This window comes from Pipra filicauda, unplaced genomic scaffold (genome assembly GCF_003945595.2).
Source record: "Pipra filicauda isolate LSUMZ 115617 unplaced genomic scaffold, ASM394559v2 scaffold128_size5466820_pilon, whole genome shotgun sequence".
NCBI classification, from domain to species: Eukaryota; Metazoa; Chordata; class Aves; order Passeriformes; family Pipridae; genus Pipra; species Pipra filicauda.
Genome location: NW_024103751.1, coordinates 4,560,558 through 4,585,147, shown reverse-complemented (window position 1 = coordinate 4,585,147; position 24,590 = coordinate 4,560,558). Strand labels below are relative to the sequence as shown.

The window sequence follows — 24,590 nt, the reverse complement described above, 5'->3', positions numbered from 1 at the left end:
ATATTTGTGGCAATATAAGCTTTTATAGAGAGAGAGAGTAAAAGAGCTTGACAAGCCTTTATTTAAGGTAATTCTTCTGTCTCTTTAACAGTCGCACCCCTTGTAAATGCTGCAAGCCACAATTCACTATTGTTCTTGAGAGAAGTTGTATATAATATATAAATCCATTGCATTTCCCTGTTGCACAGAATTGCTTGCTCTCTAGCTCCCAGCTTTCAATAGCCATAGGACAATTCCGTTCTTTAAATAAGTTCTTACGTATTGACTGGCTTTTAGTGAGCACATACTGAAAATAGATAAGAAGATTTTTTTTTTAGGAGTCATTCAGTCAGGCCTCTAAATGAGAGCATGGTTCTGGAGACCCTGGACTTGGCTGGCAGCAACATGATGTACTCTTTCCTTTTTTAAGGTCAATATAGCCTGTTGGTCTGTAGCTCTCATGGGTGAGTTCCAGTGCTTTTAAAATTGGCAATTAGCTTGGTTAAGTGCCAGCAGTATGTCAAGGATCTTTGAACACAACTATTTGTATTCTTGATATGCATATAATAAAGTGCATTGTAGGATCTATTCTTACAATGAGGTGGTTCCAAACCACATCTACTGCAACTTAATGCAGAACAAGATATCCAATACAAAATATGGATCTCAATCACAAACTTTCTGTTTCCTGTTATAAACACTGAAGCTGCTGTTTCTGATCACTGAAGAAGGACTTATACTGATCCATAAAGCTGACTCTTGAGCAGTTTCAAATTCTCTCCATTCACCAGTATCCTGAGATACGTTTGTTAGATTGCCAAGAAGTTACTGAGAACAGACTATGGATTCCACCAGCATCTTCTTTTATGTCCATAAAACATATGGACATAAAACACCATTTATGTCCCTGAGCTCTTGAAAGAACTTATCCAGAGATGCAATAAATTTGTTTTGAAGCAGGAGTTTTACTATTGTCTAGGTCAATAGTTTCCAGGTACACATTTTCTTGCTCAGCAGTGATGGTAGTCTTCAAACTTCCATTTTTTGACAGTATACAAGCTAAGTTCTTCTGTATCTCCTGTGCCAACAGGTTCAGCTGGCTTTGCACTGAGGACACCAATTCATTGCATTCTTTGTATATACACACTTTGCCATTTCCACTTCTTCTGTTAAATCCTCATGGTATTTTGCAGCTGACAAAAAACACTGGCTGTTTCTTTCTGTAATTTTTTCAGAGTGAGTTAGAGATCTCCTAAGAAGGTATTAATTGCTTTTTATGGTCCTTCATCTCATCAGCCACAGCAGAAAATTTCCTTGTGTTATTCTGAAATGAACACTTTAGTTCCAGGAAAATTCCTACCATTGGTGTCAAGATATTTAATGTTCCTCCTAAGCCATGTATATGCTCCCCAGTCAACCTGAACAGCTCAGCTTTACTAGCAAATGGCACAGTCATATTTTGTAATATGTTTGCAGACAGTTAAGAAAGTTCAGTGATCAGCAATTTTTTAACAGAGGTAAAAGACCCTGGTACAACTAATGCAAATACATTATCTGCTGAACAATGGGTAGATATGAGGCCATCTATAAAATATGCATAAGTTGTCAACAACTGTTGCTGCTTCAGACAGTTCTCACTAACTGAATCGTGTATTTTATTGACCAGAATATTAATTTCTCCTGCAAATGTATTTGGATGATCACATTGTGTCAATCACCAGTTTTCTTATGATACAGTACATCATTTGTACAGTACATCATATGGTACATCATATGGTACATCATATGGTACATCATTTGTATTAGCAGACCAAATGGCTAGCTGCACCATGAAGTTTTTCTTTGGTGTATTCAAAACTGAAACCACATATTTTTTTCTCAACCAGAGGAATCTTGGTTTCTTGCAGATTTGTCCATGATTTTTTTCAGTCATTTCTCCTTGATTTGCAGATCTGTTTTCATTGTTTCATTACATTTATTAACTGTGAATGGTTTAGTGATTGCTTTCACTTCTTTTTCCACGGTGCTCATTATGTCAATATATTCTGCGACTTGTTCTTCCCAAAATGTCAGCTTTCCTTTAAGGGCTTCATGAATTTTCAATGAAAATATAGGTTCCATTTTACTCTTGTGCAGCAGTGAGGTGTCCTTTTAACTGCTCAGTCTCTTCAGTATCAGGGGTGGCTTTATTCAGTATCAGGGGTGGCTTTATATGTTAGAGAGTCTCTTGACTCTGTTGAAGTTGAGGTCAGCAGTGACAAGGTTGAGTGCCTGTGGACCAGAATCATGGGGAAGGCCAACAAGGCTGACATCCTTGTGGGTGTCTGTTACAGACCGCCCAACCAGGATGATGAAGGAGATGAATTGTTCTACAAGCAGCTGGCAGATGTCTCAAAATCTCCAGCCCTTGTGCTCATGGGTGACTTTAACCTGCCGGATATCTGCTGGGAGCTTCATACTGCAGAGAAGAGGCAGTCAAGGAGGTTCCTGGAGTGTATAGAGGATAATTTCCTTCATCAACTGGTAAATGAGCCTACCAGGGGTAAGGCCCCACTAGACCTACTGTTTACAAACAGAGAGGGGCTGGTGGATGATGTAGTGGTTGGAGGCCGCCTGGGGCATAGTGACCACGAAATAATAGAATTTTCAATCCTCAGGGATGTAAGGAGAGCCATCATTAAAACTTCTACTCTGGACTTCCGGAGGGCAGATTTTGGCCTATTCAAAAAACTAATTCAGGGCATACCCTGGGAAACAACCCTTAAAGGCAAGGAGGTCCAGGAGGGATGGACATGCTTCAAACAGGCAATTTTGAGCGCACAGGAACAGGCTATTCCAGTGTGCCGAAAGGCCAGCCGGAGGGGAAGACGGCCGGCTTGGTTAAATAGGGAGGTTCTGAAAGAAATCAGGCATAAAAAGAAAGTTTACAGACTGTGGAAAAAAGGGCTGGCTACTTATGAAGAATTTACGAAGAGAGCTAGGTCATGCAGGAAAAAAAATTAGGGAAAGAAAAGTGGAATTTGAAGTTAATTTGGCTAATTCAGTTAGGGATAACAAAAAGTCCTTTTATAAATACATTAATAGCAAAAGAAGGGGCAAGGAAAACCTCAATTCTCTGTTGGACTTGGAGGGAAATATAGTTAACAAAGATAAGGAGAAGGCTGAGGTACTTAACACCTACTTTGCCTCAGTTTTTCGCAGTAAGACAGGTGGCCCTCAGAACAACTGGCCTCTAGAGCAGATAGACAGAGACAGAGAGCTGAATAGCCCTCCTGTATTCCAGGAGGATGTAGTTAGCAACTTACTGAGCCAGCTGGATCCTAACAAGTCTATGGGACCAGAGGGGATCCATCCCAGGGTGATGAGGGAGCTGGCAGAAGAGCTTGCCAAACCGCTCTCCATCATCTTCCAACAGTCCTGGCTCTCTGGGAAGGTCCCAGACGATTGCAGGTTGGCGAATGTCACCCCAATCCACAAAAAAGGCTGCAAGCAGGACCCTGGCAACTACAAGCCTGTCAGCCTGACCTCGGTGCCTGGCAGGGTTATGGAGCAGATCATCCTGAGTGCAATCACACAGCACCTTCAGGATGGACAAGGGATTAGACCCAGCCAGCATGGGTTTAGGAGAGGCAGGTCCTGTCTGACCAACCTGATCTCTTTTTACGATCAGGTGACCCACCTGGTGGATGAGGGGAAGGCTGTGGATGTGGTCTATCTAGACTTCAGCAAGGCCTTTGACACTGTCTCCCATAATAGACTCCTGGAAAAGCTGGTAGCCCATGGCTTGGACAAGTGTACCCTCTCCTGGATTAGGAGCTGGCTGGAGGGTCGGGCCCAGAGAGTGCTGGTGAATGGAGCTGCATCCAGCTGGCAGCCGGTCACCAGTGGTGTTCCCCAGGGGTCTGTGTTGGGTCCAGTCCTGTTTAACATCTTTATTGATGATTTAGATGAGGGGATTGAGTCCATCATCAGCAAATTTGCTGATGACACCAGATTGGGAGGGAGTGTCGACCTGCTGGAAGGCAGGAGGGCTCTGCAGAGGGATCTGGATAGACTTGAGAGATGGGCTGATTCCAATGGGATGAAGTTCAATAAAGCCAAGTGCTGGGTCCTGCACTTTGGCCACAACAACCCCTTGCAGCGCTACAGGCTGGGCACAGAGTGGCTGGAAAGCAGCCAGGCAGAAAGGGACCTGGGGGTACAAATTGACAGGAAGCTCAACATGAGCCAACAGTGTGCCCAGGTGGCCAAGAAGGCCAATGGGATCTTGTCCTGTATCAAAAATAGCGTGGCCAGCAGGAACAGGGAAGTGATCCTTCCCCTGTACTCTGCGTTGGTGAGGCCACACCTTGAGTATTGTGTTCAGTTCTGGGCCCCTCAGTTCAGGAAGGATATTGAGGTGCTGGAGTGGGTCCAGAGAAGAGCAACAAGGCTGGTGAAGGGACTGGAGCATAAGTCCTATGGGGAGAGGCTGAGGGAGCTGGGGTTGTTTAGCCTGGAGAAGAGGAGGCTCAGAGGTGACCTCATCACCATCTATAACTACCTGAAGGGAAGTTCTAGCCAGGTGGGGGTTGGTCTCTTCTCTCGGGCACTCAGCAATAGGACAAGGGGGCACGGGCTTAAGCTCCGCCAGGGGAAATTTAAGTTGGATATCAGGAGAAAATTCTTTACAGAGAGAGTAATCAGGCATTGGAATGGGCTGCCCAGAGAGGTGGTGGATTCACCATCCCTGGAGATTTTTAAGCGCAGATTGGACGTGGCACTGAGTGCCATGATCTAGTAAATGGACTGGATTTGGACCAAGGGTTGGACTCAATGATCTCGGAGGTCTTTTCCAACCCAATCAATTCTATGATTCTATGATTCTATGATCTTTTTCCAAGATTTGGTAGGCTTAATTTTTGTTGTGTACAGCTATTTCTTCTAAGCCTTTCCCATTTACACTTTATGAGTCTTGTTTATGGGATCATCAAAACATCTGCAGTGCTGGGAATAGGATTCAGAAGTTCAAAAAGCTCTTCATTATATATTTTCAGAAGAGAAAATTATACAAAGAAGAATAAAAATCAGTTTCAATCTGTGACTTTCTCTAATATTCAATACAATGTATTGCAAGACTCTTTTCAGTGGTGCCCAGTGACAGAATGAGGAGCAGTAGCCATAAATTAAAACACAAGAAGTTCCACCTCAACACGAGGAAAAACTTCATTACATTGAGGGTGGCAGAGCACTCAAATAGGCTGACTGGAGAGGTCATGGAGTCTTCCTCTCTGGAGACATTCAAAACCCAGTCAAACATGTTCCTGTGTAACCTGCTCTAGGTGACCCTGCCTTGGCAGGGGGAGAGGACTGGATGACCTCCAGAGGTCCCTTCTAACCTTAACAATTCTGTGATTCTTTGATTCTGTGTACCTGGAAGAAAATCTACTTCCCAAGCATGTTCTTCATTGGGGCTTCCCTGAAATTGTGAAGGTCTTTCCAATACCAGTTTGGCCATAAATGATCACTGTACAGTTGTACCTATAATAACTTCATTATCCAGAATATGACTACACTCCTGTACATATCAGTTGTCCATGACTCCTCCATACTCTATAATTTGTTTTCTTGCTTGAAAGTCTACAGTCTACAAAATAGGCACTTGCTCTAAATCCTAAGGCATTAAAAGGCCTGCACCACACCACCACCTGGATGTTCTTGCCCTTTGCATTCTTCATCTAACCACTTGCCTGAAGTGCAAGTAAGACTTGCTGGGTCTCAGGGCCAATCTGCCAGGGAAAGAGGCAAAGCACTGACTGCCCCATAATGCTTTTTCAGCCACTCGAGCTCCAGCCAACTGCCCTCTGCTCACGTTCTGCTCACCTCAGCCACCAGCACTGTGCATCCTGCAGTTCTGCACTCAAGCTCCAGCCAAGCTCCTAGTTACAGTGGCTCAGAAGTGTCTTAGGGAGACTCTATGCACTGCTTGTCATGTCCACACACTGTGCAGTGCAGCAAGGTGTGGATATGTTTAAGCTAACACTGATCAAAATAGCCATGGAATGAAAGGTACTGTAGCCACAACAATTTTGTGTTGCATGTGAGTTAAATGGCCCTGGTACGAAGCATTGGCCTTGTCTTTCTGACTCTGTTTTGGAACAGAAATGGGCCTCTGCCTGGTATTGCACTGCATCAGCACCAGACTGCTTGACACTTGACTTAGGGAAGGTTTGCATTACTACCCAAACCACTCCATATACTGCATCTGGCACCCACACTCTCTGAACCAATTTTCCAGTTGTTGCTGTCTGCTCTACAGATGAGGAATTGCGCTATTTCTAGATGTCTTTCATGGACACCTTAGAGCAGGGCAGCTCATGTCAGTAGGCTTAACTGAAGGCCCACACACTGAAAAATGTCTTAGGGAATTGTCATATAAGACAATATGAGGCTTGAACTCCTCTGATGTAAAATTTAACATGGAGCTATGTTGGAGATGAAAGCAGAGATTTTTGGAATCTATTGTTTTCTAGATTAACTGCACAGATCAGAAGACAGAACTGACTCCTAAGAAAATCTAGTAGCGAGAGGCAGACTGCTCAAAACTAAAGCTGCTCCGTTCAATTCTCAAAATGATATTTTCTCCTATATATTACAGCACTGTCCAGGTGCTCTGCCTTCAAACTTGGTTCTTTTTAAGGGCTCAACCAGGCCTTCTCCTTCCAGCCCTTCCGCAGGGCCGCGAACCCGGCGCTGGGAAGCTCGGCAGCTCTCACCTCCCGCGGGCACGGCGGGCTGCAGTGGCGGACCTCCAACACCTCGGGAGCGACCGACAGCCGACAGTGTGGTCCCGCGGCCCAACCCGCCTCCTCCTCCTCCGGCAGGTGCGGCCCTCCAGGGCCGCCGCTGCGCACTGGGCGGGGCGGGTAAGCTCCTCCTGCTCGGGCACCGGAGCGGCACAGCCGGGACGGCGGGTCTACGGAGCGGGAGCTGCTTCCCCCAGGCTCGTCCCGGCGCTGCCGTCGGAGCGGAGCGGAGCGGAGCGGAGTGGAGAGGCGGCGCCGCCACTGCCGTGCGCGGCCCCAGCACCTGCCGCGAGGTGAGCGAGCGGCCGGGCCCGAGGCGGCGCTTTGCCGCCCGTGTTACCTAACCAGGACCGGGGCGAGGGCGGGGGGCGGCCGCCGGTCGCGCCCCGCCGACCTGGTCGCTCAGCACCGCTGCCGTGGGGAAGGGGGGCTGTGATGGGGAAGGCAGGGGGCGAGTGTCCCCGTTGCCAGGGAGACGGGTCAAGCGGCAGCTCCGGCCGCCGGGGCGCCCCCGGGTACCGGCCGCGCTGCCGCCGGCCCTCGGCTCCGCGTGGGAAGCGGCGGGGAGCGCGGGGGGAGGGAGGATGACCCGGAGCCCGGAGGTGGCTCCGGGGCGCCGTGAGTCCCGCTTCCCGCGGGGTTATGTGGGGACGTGCTCCGGGCGCTCGGGTTGTGACGGCTCCATGAAACATGGCTCTGCCGCCTCGAGACGGGCGCTGGAACGCGTCTCGTTACTTGGTGCGAGCTGCGCTCTTCGTGTATCCGGACTTAAAGTTACTCGCTCGAGCGACAGAAACAAGCCTTTGCTCCTCTCGGGTGCTTACATATGCGAGAGCTCCCAGCTGGGAATGATCTAGTCCCCTTTATAGCTGGAACGTTAAATCTGCAGCTCTCGGAATTTAAAGGTGCTGCTCAGGTGGTTGTAGCATAGGGTGAAGAAAGATTTGATTCTCGGCACGAAATTCCCTGTTTGGTCAATATGGAGCATTTCTACCGAAAAGTCTCGGGTCCCTGCGATGCTGCAGGTTGCAAAGGGCTCGTTGCTGCCAGTTTCCCAGGCCATCGGTGGAGGGTGGATTCCAGCCCGTGGAGCGAGCCCGGCTCGCCTGTGCGGGCTCCGGCGGAGTCGGACTGACAGCTTATCCATAACTGTAACACCAAACAGTGGGAAGCAGCGTGCTTGGCATCAGGCACTGCAATGAAATGTGAAAGAAATGGAGTTACAGTTTAGGTCTTTGTACGGTGGGATAAACTGCAGACGTTGATCTCAGCAAAATAGCGTGACTACATTTTTTAAAGCTTGTTATAAATTTTTCCAGTTTTATATGGCTAGGAGAATATCTTACAAATGTTTCAGAAGCAAGTTGAGGTAAGTCTTATTTGCGTAAATGTTCATGGCAGCATTTGTTCAGTCGTGAAAAGATCAGGAGCAGACCCAGAGGCCAGAATCCTGTTAACTGTAGCGCATAGGGTAAAGCATTACTGTAGCCTTGCCAATTCCTGTTGATTCCAGGATCTGCCTGCATGAAGGAGTTGGCAGGGGTAAGACCACTGAGGCGCATTCAATAGTTTAGCGTTTTTGTCCAATAACAGTGTTTTCTGTTTAAGCAGATCCTACAGAAATCCAGTGATGTGCTGAATAAGTACAGATGCATAAAAATCCACCAATATACAGCTACTCAGTCACATCTCTTTGTGTTGTTCAAGTATACAGATGATCAAAGAAAAATTTTTACTGAATTTTGAAAGTATTCCCAAAAAACTCCTTTAATCTTTTGTCTGCTGTTCAGATTGTGAATAGTTTGACAGCATCTGTAAAGCACTTACAGTCATACCATAATGCAGTCATACCAATTAATGCCTCTTAAGCATAAGATTTTTTTTTTTAGATGCCTACAGTGTTTATAAATTTATTGTGTTTTATTTAACAAAAGTCCTTGTCACTTCCTGTATAAGCACGCCTGAAGAAATGTACATTTGGGCAGCCATTGAGTTGGCAGATGGGGGAAAATTGTACTCCTAATATTTCAAGGGGGTAAGAAGTTGCCTCAGGATTTCTTCAGAAATGGTCCAGTTTGATTGGCAGGCGTACCTTGCATTCAATTCCAAGCAAGAGCAAGTGCTTTTAAGGAAGGGAATTTTAATATGGAAACTGAGATTTCACACTTTGTAGCTCAGCGTGTTGTACAAACGACATAGAATATGAGATTAAGCACTGTCTTTACTGTTAGAAAACAATGTAATATTCTAAAACTAAAGATGACTATGCCGAAATTAAATTTCTGGATATATTTTTATGAAAGCAAGTTTGAAAGTGACTGAACTTCAAATTGGCCCTGAATAAATAGCGTAGAATATTGCCTCAGGCAGGAAACTTGAGATTCCCTGGGATTTTCTAGTGGAATTTTAGTCTTTCTTCCATTCTTCTTCTCTGTACGAAGGACATGAACAACTGTGATTGAGATGGAAACACCTGTTAAAAGTCTGTGCGTTGCTAAACATGCAAGTGAATTTGACTCAGCATTTGAGCTTGAACATAAAAAGAAATTTGAGTAACATCAAGGAAAGTGTTTTTTTTTTTCCTCTCTTTTTATTCAGAGGAGCAGTACATTTTGAGTTTACAGTAAGGAGAAGTATGGTTGGAAGATCAGTAGCAGATGGACATTTATGCTTGTATGGGTCATTTCTTCAGTGGGTACTTACATAGTAAAGTAAGCGTGATTTGACCAGAGAAAATGCTGTGTTCATTAAAAAAAAAAAAAAAAAGACTTTTTTGTTATCTCTATTTTTGATTCAGAAGGTGTTGCTTCTGCCTGAAAAGTCAGAAATTGATATAACGTAGCTTCTGACACTGATGATCAGCTTCTACAATGTAGCAAAAAGGAATGTATTCAATAAGAAATTCATGGCACTACTGTGGTGTTTTTGATCATCTCTGCTGACTGGAATATGATTAACTTAATGGCCAAGAATGACAGTAATTTAGTGCCACACTAGTATGGGGAAGTGATGATTATAAATTGAACTAGAAATGGGAATTGGATTAAATGAAAAATGAAATTAATTTAATCACTTGGGTGAGAACAGTTGACAGAGTTATCAGGAAAAACTGGCCAAACAAAAATATCATCCGCTGTAATTATGCTTTCCTACTGTAACCGCATAGTTGTCTCATTTTAATTCTTTTATTGTAAAGAAATTATCCTTCATATTTCTCATCCATCTAAGATTTTCATATGGTACTTGCCAGTGTATTCTGTGCTCTGAGGACTTCAATTACTCAAGAATTGATTGCAGGGAGCGTAGGGGAATCTTGTGTTCAAATTTTTGTATCTTTCTTCTTTGGAGATAGGGAAGAAGTGCCAAAAGGCTTAAAATTACAGAGATTTTCCCGAGCAATTAGTAAATTTTTAAAAACCTGATTTTTAATTTTTAACTGTTCCCCACAAAAAATTACTAACTGGTAGTGGTGGTATATCTCCTCAATTTCTTGAATTATCTGACATTTATACTTGATAGTGAAAGACATAGGATCCTTGACGTAGTGATTTCTAAATCTTCGCTTCTTTCTGTTCTGACTTAATTGACCTTTTGGTCACTTACGAGATAAAATGAGGTCTGCTCTTCTGTCATTCTGTATGCATACTGCATTGCAATAGTGTGTGCTTGTAAATGGGATGCTTTTATTTCCAAGAGATTTCTGAAATTTTACTGTCAAATTCTGATTACTAAAAATAAGTAATAAGTTGAAATTTTTCACAGGATCTTGTACACAATTTTTTTAATAAATTTTTGTTAAAACATTTTGGCTCATGTGTGGGTTTTACCCCTGAGTTTTTGGCTTTGAACAGTTTCTTCAATTTTAGAAGAAACACACTTAGGAGAGCATTTTTTGAGGGACATTCCTACTAAGTCTGAAGAAATTCCAGGGACAAGAGGCAACTCTAGGAGGTAGTTTCAAGAGAAGAAAGTGAAGCAATGATGTTGGCGTTTGGCAGCTTAAACTGGGATACCAGGAGATCTTTGAAACTCCTGGTTCTGGCTGCTCCCATGTGGACCAGCCATCCTGAATCTGCCTGATTTTTATAGAAAGGGAAATGTCTAATGTATGCCAGAAAAGAGCTGTAGCAGGTTCTGGCAGGTCTGGGTTCTAGGCCACAGTCTTTTGCCATTTCCATCTTTTGTGGGCTATTGATCTTTGGGCTATTAACTACTGAGTAACCTGGCCGAGTGGGATTGCAAAAATGTTTTGTCAAGATTTTATCAGACTTGTGTTTTAGTTGCACTTTTAACTGTGGAAAAACTAGGAAATAGCTTAGATTTGACTCTGAAGTCCATTACCAGACTTGCTGTGGACCTGCAATGTTTGACTTCTTTTCTAGGGAAGAAGTTTTGAACAGACAAGGTACCTGAACTAGAATATGTTTTGTGGTTCATGCTGTCGGGGGCAGCTAAGTCACTCAATGGGCAGATACCTTGTGGGAACTGGGGTAGTAGTAGGGGGTCTATACACCTACGTACATTTCTAAGCCTTCGAAATACGTTTCTCCTTTGTCTTGAGAAATGAAAGATGTAATTTCAAAAAGTGAAATTCCAGTAGTGAATGCCATGCAAATTCCAGTCACACTGATGCCTGTTTGAAGCTACTGACTTTGATATCAGCAGTTGGAGATTCCTCTGTGATGAGAAAGCAATAAAATATTTAAACAGTTATGAGTAAAATAAATCAGAGTCTTCCGAACGTCAATAATACGTGGGAATGCATAATTTTTCCCTAAGTTAGGTGACTACTCTGAACAGTTATGTAAATTGAGAATATTTTCTGCCAAAATTTCTGTAGCAATATGCTGCAGCAGTTTAGAAGAGCTGTAATTATAGGGAATGAGCTTTTTAGGGGGATAAATATTGTAAATATTTTGATTCATCAGTACTTGAAGGTTATGGTTGTTCTGAAGACTGGCTTTTGCTGCAACCATCTGTCTTTATTTTTCCTGACAGGAATGATATGTATAGTGGTGGGTTTTGACTGTATAGATGTTGTAATGCTACAGCCTAATTTATTGTTGGTTTTTCCTGAATGCTATGACTACATAGAATGCATCTTAAGATAATGTATTTTTCCCCTGATAGCCTGAACTTTAACATCTTCAAATTTTCCAACCCCTTGTGCCTCCAGAATAGCCTTTCATTCTACCCTTCAGTAAGAAACTGCTTGAAAAAAATTCTTAGCATCACTAGTTTGGATGACAGGGGGCTTTTGAAGGTGTCATATCCAAAAGTAATTTGAGGGCCATTTCTGCAATGTTGATAAGACTTGATTTCTGTCTCATATGTTTGGGGTTTTTTTAAATGATTGCTTAAGTGAAAACAGCATGGCTTAGATGAATAAGAAATTTTGAAGAGGATGTGAGCAAGCTTATGGCCTTATTATGTCTGAAACATTTTCCATCAGGTTTCACTTCAGGTTAAATAAAGTAAAAGGGCTACTGCCCTTTATAAGCTAAACTGTACCTCTACCTGGCTTATCAAGACAGAAGAGAGAAAAACCTGTTGTTTTTCAGGTCATCAGGTTACGTGGAATGTATTCTTCCCAGGTTTATTTTTTAAATTCTCTGAAATTGGTATTAATATTTTTTTTCCAACAGGTACATTTATAAGAAGAGCATGGCTTGAATAATATTTTTCCTGATCTAATACAGATTTTTAAATTATGTCTTTAAAGCAGTAATAGACCATCGTAAGTTTCTCCACTTGAAGGGATACATCTGTGGTTTTCCTCTCTTCTTTGTTATATTTCGTTTTGAAAGCTCCCTTTCAGTCAGTGGCCTATATTTTAGTTGCATAAAACAACAAAAAAAGAAAGAACTGAGGTGATGTTTTTCAGAACAGAACTGGGACTTTGACTTTAGTGAACTGTGGAGATCAAAATAGATGTCTGGAGCTAAAGGCTTAACTGAAGTACTAACTTCTTTAGTGGGGATAACAGTACCTGTTTTGTGGGTTTGGTATATTCCTTAGCTGAACTTCCTTTTCTTCCTTTTTCTCTTTCGGTAGAAAACTGAGGCAAACAAACAGGAAGGAACAGAACTCCTTTCTGGCAGGGTCTTAGTGCATCAGCACTGCAGAATGCATTGGAGAGTGTGCCATACCCCTGCTGCGCTGAGCTTCCCATCCTCAGTGAGGTTACATTAAAGTACACTCGGGATCTCTTGGATTGTGGGGTGACTATTGCATACAAATGCTGCTGCTGTATTTGCTTGTTGAGAAAGTGCATAGGAAATGGAACGATGGTGATGCGACTGTGAAGTCTTGTCTGTTTATTTTCATGTATGGGATCCATCTTCCAAACAGAATTGCAGAGGTGCAAAAACATAGGTTTTGCTGAGAGGTAAATAGGAGGACTGGATGTGTTTTGCTTGCTTACTTAGGGAAGATAACTATGAGTTGAGGTGGAACAGAAATAGGAAGTCAGCATTAGAGAGCAAGTCAGTTCCAAAAGGTTTCTGTAACCAGGGCTGGCCATGTAACACAGGAAGCTCTCCTGGACCCTGAAGTACATATTCAGTTTGAAGCATGCAATTTCATTTTTAATTTTTTTTTTTTTTTCTTTTAAGGCCTGTTCATTTTCTTTAAGACCTTTTAATCAGGTCTATCATGTGTAATGGAGTCAGATTCCATGCTTCACTTCTTCGGATGCAAATGGCAGCAGATGAAAACAAGTCATACACAAAACTGGCATAGTTTATACTCCTTGCGGCTGTTCACGTTTCCCCAGGATTTCAAATCTGGCATAGTGCAACTCTTACCTTAAAGGTGGGAAAGCTGCTAGACAGGCTGTTTGAATTTAATGAACTAATTAGAACTAATTTGTGCACTATGGACTTGGATTGATTTTTAGTGGTGTTGCAAGATAAGTGAAGAGAATTGAGGTTCCAGTAACTAAACCTTGTCAGTTGTGATTTGTGGCAGTTTAAGCTGTAAATACCTCCCTCTGCTCGTATAACAGAGCTGGGGGAGTAGAACAAGTGCCTGCATTTTACATGATTGTAGGCACTGTCATGGGATGTCAGTGTAGGTTTGTACCATCATGCCAATGGGATGGTGGTAACATGAGTGTCACTTGTCCTCTGGGGCAATAATTTGTGGCAGAGCATGGGGCATACAGGGGAAGGGGACTTGAAGCTTCTTCAATGGCATAGATTGCTTCAGTGAATTAGACATTGTTTCTAGATTTTATCCTATCACTGGCCTGTGCACTGTGAATATTGAGAATTGTTGTTGGAAACCCAAGGAATGAATTTTCATATGCTGTGTCTTTAGTTCCTGACGTATTTATTCTTTGCCCTGGGTAGTGAGGGAGATCACCAAGATCATAGCAAACCAGAGCAAGCTTTGAACACCTGAAGGGAGAAGGAAAAAAAAAAGTGGTAGTATGGCTATGGTGATCTAAAGATATAAGAGGGAAAGGTGGGGTTTCGTTGTTTGTTTGGGGGCGGTTGTCATTTGTTGGTGGTTTTCTGTTTTGTTTTCTCAGCTAGATGGTATAGTCTGGGAAGGAAGAAGAAAGTGCAAGACTGCCAAACAGAAATGTTTCTTTTGCTTAGACCTGAAGAAGTTGCAGAAGTCCAAACACTTATCTGTTCCTTTTCTAATTCAGTTTTTGCTCCTAATTAAAGGTCAGAGATTAAAAATTATTTAAAGTCTTAATTTTAGGCATTTTTCCTTGAAACAACAGTTTTTCTCCAAATAAAAGTTGTGTCTCAGACTAAGGAGGATGGGGAAAGGTTGAAGAAAATCTTGAGCTGTAAATTCAGAATCTTCTATTTGAAGGGACAAAAGCACCCCTCTATCTCTTCTCAGAATTATTTTCCACCTGTTCATCTCTGATACATTTGAAAACTGTCAGAAGAAACAGACTTTATCAGAAAGTTTCGTCTAATGGGTTTATGACACCTTGTGCACTTTGTCTGGATAGATAGTTTTCAGCTAAGTGCAAGTTGTGGATCAGTCTCTCCTCACCTTTCTATCATGTTTTGACACAAGACGTTCTGCAGCAATAATGGCTTTAGGTACTCATAATCTATCTGCCCTCCTTCTGCAGCTTATAGCTCTTGTGTTTTGCTGGCATCACTGTTTGTGGAAGTGTACTGTGGATTGGATCACCAGCATGTCTCTTAAAGCTTTAAGTAAAAAAAAAACCAAACCAATAAAATAAACCAACGTCCGCTAAAAATTAAAAAGACACCCCACAGAATTCTCTCTTATACCTTTAAACCAGGTCAGGCAAGAGAAGGAAGTGTAGAAACCAGCACTGCTGCTGAACTTGTACACATTCTGTCTTGAAAGAAGAGGAACTTGCTTTGCCCTGTAGCAAATATATGTAGACTAGAGAAAGGCACGTTGACTATAAGTACTTACTTCTTTTTTCATATAATAGGGGGTAAAAGGTGTTAAATCAGTGGTTTTATTTACCAAATTCTTGCACTAAAATGTAGTAAGCAAATGTTTACACTGCAGCTTGCCGTAAATAAACAGAAGGGTGTTTGGAAACCCTGATCAGCTTTTGTGTAGGAGAGAGCAGTCATAACAAACTGGTTCTGTGAGAAACTGAAAACAAATAAAAGATGGGCTGCTATTCATGGTTTACAAAGGCAGAAGAGACTGTGAACCAAAGAAGCAAGTAATTTTCAAATACTGAAAAACATTGTTTGTGAACCTGGGATAAATTTCAGTAGCATTTCATGTTTTCCTCTTTTCAGTCTTTAGAAGATCTCAGGAAAAGAAAGGCAATGATTTTAACCAAATCCAGACTCAGACAAGAGTGAAAACCAACTACTGCATTCAGTGCTGCTGTGAGTCTTTTGTATCTCCCCAAGATATTTCCAAGAACATTTTCTACGTATTTCTGAGCATTAACAATCTTGCAGTCACTTAAAATGTTGTATTTAGCTAAAGGAAAGAATCCTTTCAAAAATTCTTTAACAAAACTTTTTCTACAAGGAAGGCTCTTCTTTTAGTACTTAATGAGAGTGTTACCTACTACATGGAAGTAATTTTCCATATTACTGTGTGTTCTTAGCATTTGTTCAGTCTAGCATTACTGTATAAAGTGATAGGCAGTCAATACTCAGATAAGCAGAGCATTTCCAGTTGTGCAGCTGAAGGATGAATTTTGTTTTTTTTTTTTTTTTAAAGTAGTTATTGTTAAATGGCACCAAATCCCCAAATCAATGTTCTATTTTTACTTTATACTGATATATAGTTTTTGTGATTGGGCAGTGTCTGAGTGTCTGAGTATCTGAGTAGCTGATAACTCATACTGACTTCTTTGCAACTTTTTTGTGGTTTTAATGCAACCACAGCAGTGTCCCAAAGAAAGGCTCTAACCTTAAAAGATAAAGGTAGACTCAGCCTAGAAATGGAGCTGATAAGGTGGTAATAAAAATCATGGCTAAAGCTGAACCTTTTTCTTCGTTATTTCCTGCGTAGAGCGGAAACCTGTCTTCAGCACTCTTAGGGTCTTCATGGAGAATCTCTTGGTTACACGGTTCCACTGGAACCAAGTAGGCTAGAAGATAGTATTAGTAGCTCAAATGTTTTTGTGACTGTGATGGTAGGAAGAAGAAATATAATATTTTACAGAAGGGATGAAACCTTCCATATAAACATATCATTAGGTCATACAAGTTGACTGACTGTGTAGAGGTACCCACTTAGCTCTGAACAAAGTAGCAAAACACGTAGAAGCAGTATTGTTAGTGTAAAATTTTGTGTGAATAACATGTTGAGAAACTACTTGTATGTCTGCAAGTCTCTGCATTGGGCTGTGTTGAAAGCAGGCCCGGTGGTGATCTTTTAGGAATTGCCAATTGATAAATTCCAATCCAGATTCAGAAATTTTATTCTCTCTCTGAGAAATAGACTTTGAAGACCATGTTTACATAATAGTAAATTGGGGAAATAATGGAGTCCTAATATTATTGCTGCATAAGATTTCAAGTCATCTGTGAGAAAGTTTGTATTGCCAGTGGCACTTGCTGAAGGAATTTCATAAATACCTTTTAGTTCTAGTTAGTCTGCAGTTTGTGCTCTTTCTCTTCTGGAAGTGGGTGGGAAGAGCCTTTCTTTAATTATCTTGGAATTAGTATAAATGTAGAGGTAAAAACTTACATTTGTTTTTCAAATATAGTCAAGAGTTGCCTGAGAGCAAGCTGCGAAACCAAGTCCTAGTGATGATGTAGCAGCTTCCCTCCGCTCACTGGCTGATAATGCTGTGAGATCTATGACTTGAAGCGCTGCAAGATGGGAAAGATCTTTCAGACCTATTCTTGCATTATTTATTTATTTATTGGAGAACAGTTGTCTCCTGATTAGGTAGAGGTGACTGTAGTGTAAATGAATAAACCTGGCCAAAGCAAGAAGTCAACTCTTTGCTTGGTTACAGTGACTCAGGTCATCTGGATGCGGTCCTACACTTCTTGGCTGCATTAGGTATGTTACTGTCCAAAGATGGAAAAGAATCAATGAGTCTGTGCTTAGGGTGATGGATCATGTACAATACAACTGCTTGATTTATTGGCAAGGTGAGGAGCAGTCTGTCCCTTGCAAATTCTCTGACTCAAATTCAACTTCCTGTATGTGCCATTTGGTAAAGAGAAAGTGAACGCAATTTAATTATCCTCTTAGTCCTTGGATCTATCTGCAGTATTCTTACACTTGGTCATTGAAGGGAGATGGATGGGTGCTTCAGGCCATCTTTTTGCTGGTTAGCATTCTTTGTGTCACTGTGTCTCTGTTCCCAGCTCAATACATTGATGAGTTTTTATACCACTGAGTGGCTTTTAATTTTAGCATTGTCAGTCTCAAGCATTCAAACCCTAAAAGTCAATTCCCAGACATTGGCAATCACATAAATTCAGACACTTTCCATTAGAAGTCAAAAGCGTGGTGTTAGATTATGTTTTCAATCTTCTCCTGGTAAACTTCAGACCTCTAAACTTTATTCCTTTTTTTTTTTTTTGTGAAGTGAGAGCTTCAGGTACAGTTTGATTCCAGGAGATACATTTGGTGACAGGGAAGGAAACCACCGTGACTGCTTTATTTTGGCTTTTTTGTACCTTAAAATGTGTTTATTTTTTGATCACTGCTTACCTGTGATTGCAACAAAACTATTCCCTATGTTAGAGACTGAATTAGCATTTTCCTTCCTAAATCAATCTGTGTCAAATTTTGATTTAGAAGGTTGGTTGATTTTAGTGGTGATGTTGTCCCATTGATTCTTCTAGACATGTATTAACAGGGATATTTTTAGATCGTATTATTTGCTGTGGTCCAAATATAGAAGCAACCTAGGTAGTTCCATGTGGGTTAGAAGCTAGGAATCTAAACTAATGAAAAAAATAACTGGAGTAAAGGAAAATGTGAAAGTGTTGTGATACAGCTTATAAATCAGACTAATATAGTAAAATACAGCAATTCACACTTTTCCTAAGCAAATTAACTTTATTAAATGTTATGAAGTGTCTAGTATAAAATAGTATTGTTTTGTTGGGCATACGCAGCTTAATTTGATCATCATTCCTTTACTAAGTGGATTGTCCCTTTTATGTCAGCAAATGTTGCTTTTGCATGTTTGAAAGGTCATAGCAGCTGGAATCAAATGCTTTGCCCTCAAACAAGAGTGATTATTAAGAAGTTAATCTCAGATCATGCTGGTACCAGCAATATTTAATGTGTTTTAAATAATTAAAAATGCTAATGTGAGATCTTGTAGGCAAAGTGCACAGTTAAGGCAATTAACAGCATAAGATCTAGTCAAATAACTTATTTGATGTAAACTCTTTTCCACTATCAAAAAATCCCAAACCAGCCAACATCTAAATGAAAGAAAAAAACCCCTGTGTAATACAAGTCTTCTTACTCTGTGCTTTGAACTGCTAAAAAGATTGTGGATCTTTCAATTTTAGTTAGAGCTTTGACTTCTCCAAGTACTTCAATAACACTTTTAGGAATGAAGGTACTATTTTGACCTTACGTGTGTCCATGAAGAAAAGATTTTGGGGAAAAAATCTCTTCAGGGCTCTCTTGTAGAGTTTTGTTGTTACCATACCCAGGAAAATCTTCATTGTTTTCTGTGAAATGGTAGTAATAGTAATAGGCCACTGTTGTCCCTTTGGTAATTCATGGTTTGCTTTGGTTTTGATTTCCTTCTCTACCTGGCACTGTAGTTTTGACGATGTCTACCATGGCCTCTAGGAATCCTGTCTGAAAACATGCCCATCGGGAGGTGCAGTTGCTGTCCTAGTTGGCTTTACGTTCATCACCATTGATTTGGTGCTGAGTGAAGTGCTTCTCTTCCAGGGATGGCACCTATCCCCAGTTTGCTTAGCTATGACTCGTTTGTTGCTTGAGTGCCTGCTATGACTTGTTTGTTGCTTGAGTGCCTTTTACAGCTTTTCCCATCCAAACTCAAAGCCCTGTACCAGAATCCTGGGTGTCTGGGCAAAGTTTGATAAGTTACCTCCCGTTGTGTAAGGAGCTCCTTTCCTTTTATTGCAAGAAGATCATTAAAATACGAGTGGTTTGTTTTAAAGATTTAATTTCTTCTTTCTTCACTACTGGAAATGCTGTACAGTTGTGTACCCTTGGAGAACTGCTTGCCAATAGCTAGGCATCTCTTAATTTGCCTAGCTGCATCTGTAGAAATGATCTAGCAATAATATGTCCCTAATTTTTTTTTTTTTTTGAACATGCAGAGGCGTTTCTACTAGCAAGCTGTGACAAAAAGATACACAGAAATGTAGGCTGTTAAACTATGAATTTAGTCTAATTCTCATTGAAGACCTTGATGAATTTGAAAATAGCAAGGTTTGACCTCAAATAAATAGTAGAATACTGTGAGAAAATTTTTGAAAATATCCTCACTGAAACTTAGTTACATAAAATATTTTTGCTCTTTATCAGGAGTCATTCATGGCTCAACTTACTCGCTGGAACATGGATGTCTAGTGCAATTTGAGATGCTGATCTGGAAGAGACTGGATGTCCTGTGTGTTCCATGTCATCTCTCTCATCTCCCCAGGAAGATGTCTCAGATACTGTAGTGGGTCTGAAATGACAGTAAATTTCTGTATATTATCATCTGAATTTAAGTCTTAATTGAGTTTAATTGGAAAAATAAAAATCAGTACATGCATGTATAGCTTACAAAGTATTACTTTTCTTTATCAAGTGAAATAATCATCAAACTTCATATAAATGGTAGTTGCACCAGAATTGCTACTGAGTTTTCCTACTCTTAAAAAAAAAAGAAAGACTATTTGTTTATGATGAAATAAGTGTTTAATGCTGCAGTACATTTGCTTTGGATTGGTATCATTCTAGACAGGAGTTAAAAGGATTCTTAGGTGGTTCCAATAAATGGAAAGACTGAAACTTATAAATATGCCCTAGTGGGACACCTAAGAGAGATGTGGAGCATGTGCATTTGCTCTGGTTTTGATAGAATTTTCCCTTTTTTGCCCCTTCTGTTTCCTTTTATAAGATAAAATATCTTCAAGAAGATCGGAATGTAGAATAAATAGGACATGTGGGACTAATATGCTCTTGCATGCATATAGTACATTCATAGTCTTCTCAGCTGTACCACAGAGAATCACACAAAACACAGAATTGTCTAGGTTGGAAAGGACCTCTTGAGATAATTAAGTCAAACCTCCCTATTTAAGCAGACTCAGCATAGAGCAGGTTGTCCAGGAAGGTGTCCAGAGGTGTTCTGAATATCGCTAAGAAGGAAGACTCCACAACCTCTCTGGGAAATCTGTTCTGATGTTTAACCATTGTCAGAGTAAAAAGTATTTTCTGGTGTTTAGCAGGAATTTCACTTGTGTTAATTTGTGCCCATTAAGTTATAGAAGAAGCAATTTTTTAACTTGAATTATAAGTAGCTATTTGTAGCATTTAGTGACTTTTAACAAGGTAATTATTGCCCTTATAATTTTAAAAAATATAAAAGTTGTTTTAGAAACAAAGAAATGCTCCTACAGCCTTTTTTTTTTCTACTTTGCACCATTTAGCTTTCTCAAATCACAAAATCAAAGGATATGCTGAGTTGGAAGAAACTCATAAGGATCATCAACTCCAACCATTAGCCCTGCACAGGAACATCCCCAAGAGTTGCACCATGTACCTGAGAGTGTTGTCCAAACGCTTCTTGAACTCTGGCAGGTTGGTGCTATGACCACTTCTCTGGAGAGCGTGTACCAGTGCCTGGATGAAGAACCTTTTTCTAATATTCAGCTTAAACCTCCACTGACACAATTTCAGGCCATTCCCTTAGGTCCTGTCACTGGTCACCACAGAGAAGAGATCAGTGCCTGTCCCTCCTCTTCCCCTTGTGAGGAAGTTGAAAACTGCAATGAGGTCTTCCCTCAGTCACCTCTTCTGCAGACTGAACAGACCAAGTGACCTCAGCCGCTCCTCACAGGGCTTCCCTTCAAGGCCCTTCATCATTTTCATTGCCCTCCTGTGGACACTCTAATAGCTTAATATCTTTCTTATATTGTGGTGCCCAAAACTGCACACAGTATTCCAGGTGAGGCCACACCAGTGCAGAGCAGAGCGGGACAATCCCCTCCCTTGACGAGCTGGTAATGCTTTGCCTGATGCCCCCCAGGACATGGTTAGCCCTCCTGGCTGCCAGGGCACTGCTGACTCATCTTCAACTTGCCATCAACCAGGACCCCCAGGTCCCTTTCCATGGCACTGCTTTCCAGCATCTCATTCCCCAGTCTGGATGTACATCCAGGGTTGTGCCATTCCAGTGCAGAATCCGGCACTTTCCCTTGTTGAACTTCGTCACTGGTGATTGCCTCGTCCTCTAATTTGTTGAGGTCTCTCTGCAGGGCCTCCCTTCCTTCAAGGGAGTCAACAGCTCCTCCCAGTTTTGTGTCCTCTGCAAACTTGCTTAGTATCCCTTCCAGTCCTGCATCCAAGTAATTTATGAAGATGTTGAAGAGCACAGGGTCCAAGATGGAGCCCTGTGGAACCGCACTAGTGACAGGTCACCGGTCTGATGTTACCCCATTCACTATTACCCTCTGTGCTTGAACCATGAGCCAATTGCTCACCCACCCCATGGTGTGTTTATCCAGCTGTGTGCTGGACATTTTGTCCAGAAGGATCCTGTTGGAGACAGTATCAAAAGCTTTACTGAACTCCAAAAAGATGACATCAATTGGCTTCCCTTGATCAACTACATGGGTTATCTTGTCATAGAAGGAAATCAGGTTGGATAAGCAGGACTTCCCTCTCATGAAGCTGTGCTGGCTGTGACTGATGACAGTGTTGTCTTTCAGATGTTTTTCAATACTTCCCAGAATAATTTTCTCCATAACTTTACCGGGTCCTGAAGTGAGACTGACAGGCCTGTAGTTTCTGGGGTCCTCCTTCTTGCCCTTGTTGAAAATCAGGGCAACATTTGCCAGCTTCCAGTCAGCTGAGACCTCTCCAGATTCCCAAGACCACTCAAAAATCATTGAAAGTGTTTTCATGATGACACCAGGCAGCTCTTTGAAGATTCTTCAACTAATCCCAGCAGGTCCCACAGAATTGTAGGGATCCAGCTGGAGCAGCAGATCTGACACAATTTCAGGGTTGACTGTGAGTGATTGTTCTTGCTGTTATGGTCCTCCAGCTCAGGGCACTGAGACCCTCCCGGTCCATCATCCGTGTTGAAAACAGAGGCAAAGAAAGCATTAAACACCTCTGCCTTGTGTCTGTGCTTGTTTGTGAGGTGACCATCCTCATCGTGTAACAGGCTGAAGATACTTCTACACTGCCTGTTGGCATTAGTGTATTTGAAAAAACTCTTCATTGTCCCCAAGATTTCTGGCAGCCTCAACTCCAGCTGAGCTTTGGCTGCACAGATTTTCTCCCTACAGTGGCAAGCAGCATCTCTGTATTCTTCTCATTACTTGACCTTTCTTCCACTGGGCATACACCTTCCTTTTTTGCCTTATTTCCAAGAGAAGATCCCTGCTCAACCAAGCCAGCCTTCTGCTTCACTTGCTTGATTTCTGACATTTGGGAATTGCCAGCTCCTGGGTCCTTAGGAGATGATATTTAAAAAGTGACCAGCACCGATGGACCCCAGCACCTGCAAAAACATTTTTCCAGGGGGACCTTACTTACTAATTCCCTGGGCAGCCTGAAATCTGCTCTCCTCATGTCCAGAGGTGAGGTTTTGCTGGTGCTTCTCCTTTTAACAGATTTTAAACTCGATCACCTCATGGTCGCTGTGGCCAAGACAGCCACCAGTCTCCACTTTGCCCACAAGATCTGCTCGTCAACAAGCAGGAGATCAAGGAGAGCATCTTTCTGAGTTGGCTTCCTTAGGACCTGTTCCATAAAGTTGTCATCCATGTTTTTTAGGAATCTTCTGGCTCGAGTTGCACCAGCTGTGTGATGCTCCCAGTTAATTTCTGGCAAGCTAAAGTCCCCCATAAGGACAGTTGACTTGGAAGTGTCCCTTGGTTCTTCAAAGAAAATTCGTCAGCATCATTGTCTTGGCTGGGAAGTCTATAGTAGACTCCCATGACGACATCTGCATTATTTGTTTGCCCCTTGATTCTGACCCAGAGGCTCTCAACTGTGCCATTGCTGACTGTGAGCTCCGTATGTTCTAACCCTTCTATAACGTACAGTGCTACCTCTTCACTTTTTCTGCCCTGCCTGTCCTTCCTGAAGAACCTATAACTATCCAACAAGGAACTCCACTCACAGGACACATCCCATCAGGTTTCGCTTATGCCAGTGGTGTCAAATCTCTGGGACTGGGCCAAAGCTTCAAGATCCTCTTGTTTGTTCCCCGTGCTGCCTGCATTGGTATAGAAACATTTTGGGTGTGGTACATTGTAGCCAACACCTCTTGAGACAGATTGATGGATCCCATGAGTGCTCATTTCTTCAAGCTTTGGCACACCACCCCTTGTTCGTCTAATCTAGTGGCGTTTTAGTGATTGGCATGCAATTCATAAATTTCAGTTAGGCATTTAGGACTGTCTCCACAAATTATCTGATGTTTGGTTCTAGGAGCAGTATTCACAAACCCTAAATACTTGATGACATTAATGGTTTAATGTCTTGGTAGTGATAGATGCTTAAGAACAAAGATTGTCAACAACCTGCAAGTCGTTTTCATGTATATGAAGAGAAGAACGATTTCACTGATCGAAAAATCAAAAGTACACAGGTTTAAAGTCTGTATTTGTGCTTAATTAGACACTGCTACTTTTGGTCTCTGTTTGGCCCAGCCACCTGTGAGTGTCTGTTCTTTTCCTGACAAGTTATGAGAAAATGAGCACTGATAAACAAGAACTTCGTCCTTGAAGGAAGCATCTTGTATAAACTGAAATTAATTGGTGACTAACTATTGGCCGACGGCCCTCCAAGGGCATTTGAAGGAGAAAGTGAAGAGGAGGATGATGAAGTAAGCCCCCAGACTCATTTAGGAAAGACCCCCGAGGTGTAGCACGCAGGTGCGAGGAAATTCCAATGTACACACGCATGCGCAGAAGAGATACCACTCACATAACGGGGGGAGAGACCAAAGGCCTCTAGCTAGGTGGTACTGGCCACACCTGCCCAGGTAGAAGTCACAGGCTAATTATATAAAAAAGCAGATAGCTCGTGCTGGGAGCGAACTCAAGCTTCACATGGAGGACAACGTTGCCTTTTGCAGGGATGCCTGCTATCTTGTGAGCCTACTGATGCCCTGGGGATGCAGCTTCTGCTATGGGGAAGTCTAAGCATTCTAGGGTTGGTAAG

General features: G+C 42.0%; 1 protein-coding gene and 1 pseudogene across 3 annotated transcripts in view; one reads left to right on the top strand and one right to left on the bottom strand.

The window, feature by feature from the left end:
* Nucleotides 1-79: 79 nt before the first annotated feature.
* LOC113989844 lies at nucleotides 80-1,773 on the bottom strand (annotated as a pseudogene).
* Nucleotides 1,774-6,848: 5,075 nt separating this feature from the next.
* KLHL32 (kelch like family member 32) overlaps nucleotides 6,849-24,590 on the top strand; it is a 126,825-nt gene continuing 109,083 nt past the window's right edge. Inside the window, exons 1-2 of one of the 3 annotated variants that reach the window (XM_039390826.1) lie at nucleotides 6,876-7,057; nucleotides 15,524-15,616. The gene's annotated coding sequence lies outside the window, so the exon portion shown is untranslated. Of the gene's footprint in view, nucleotides 7,058-15,523; nucleotides 15,617-24,590 lie in introns of all 3 variants that reach the window. The other 2 variants (XM_039390829.1, XM_039390825.1) reach the window with 2 other exon arrangements.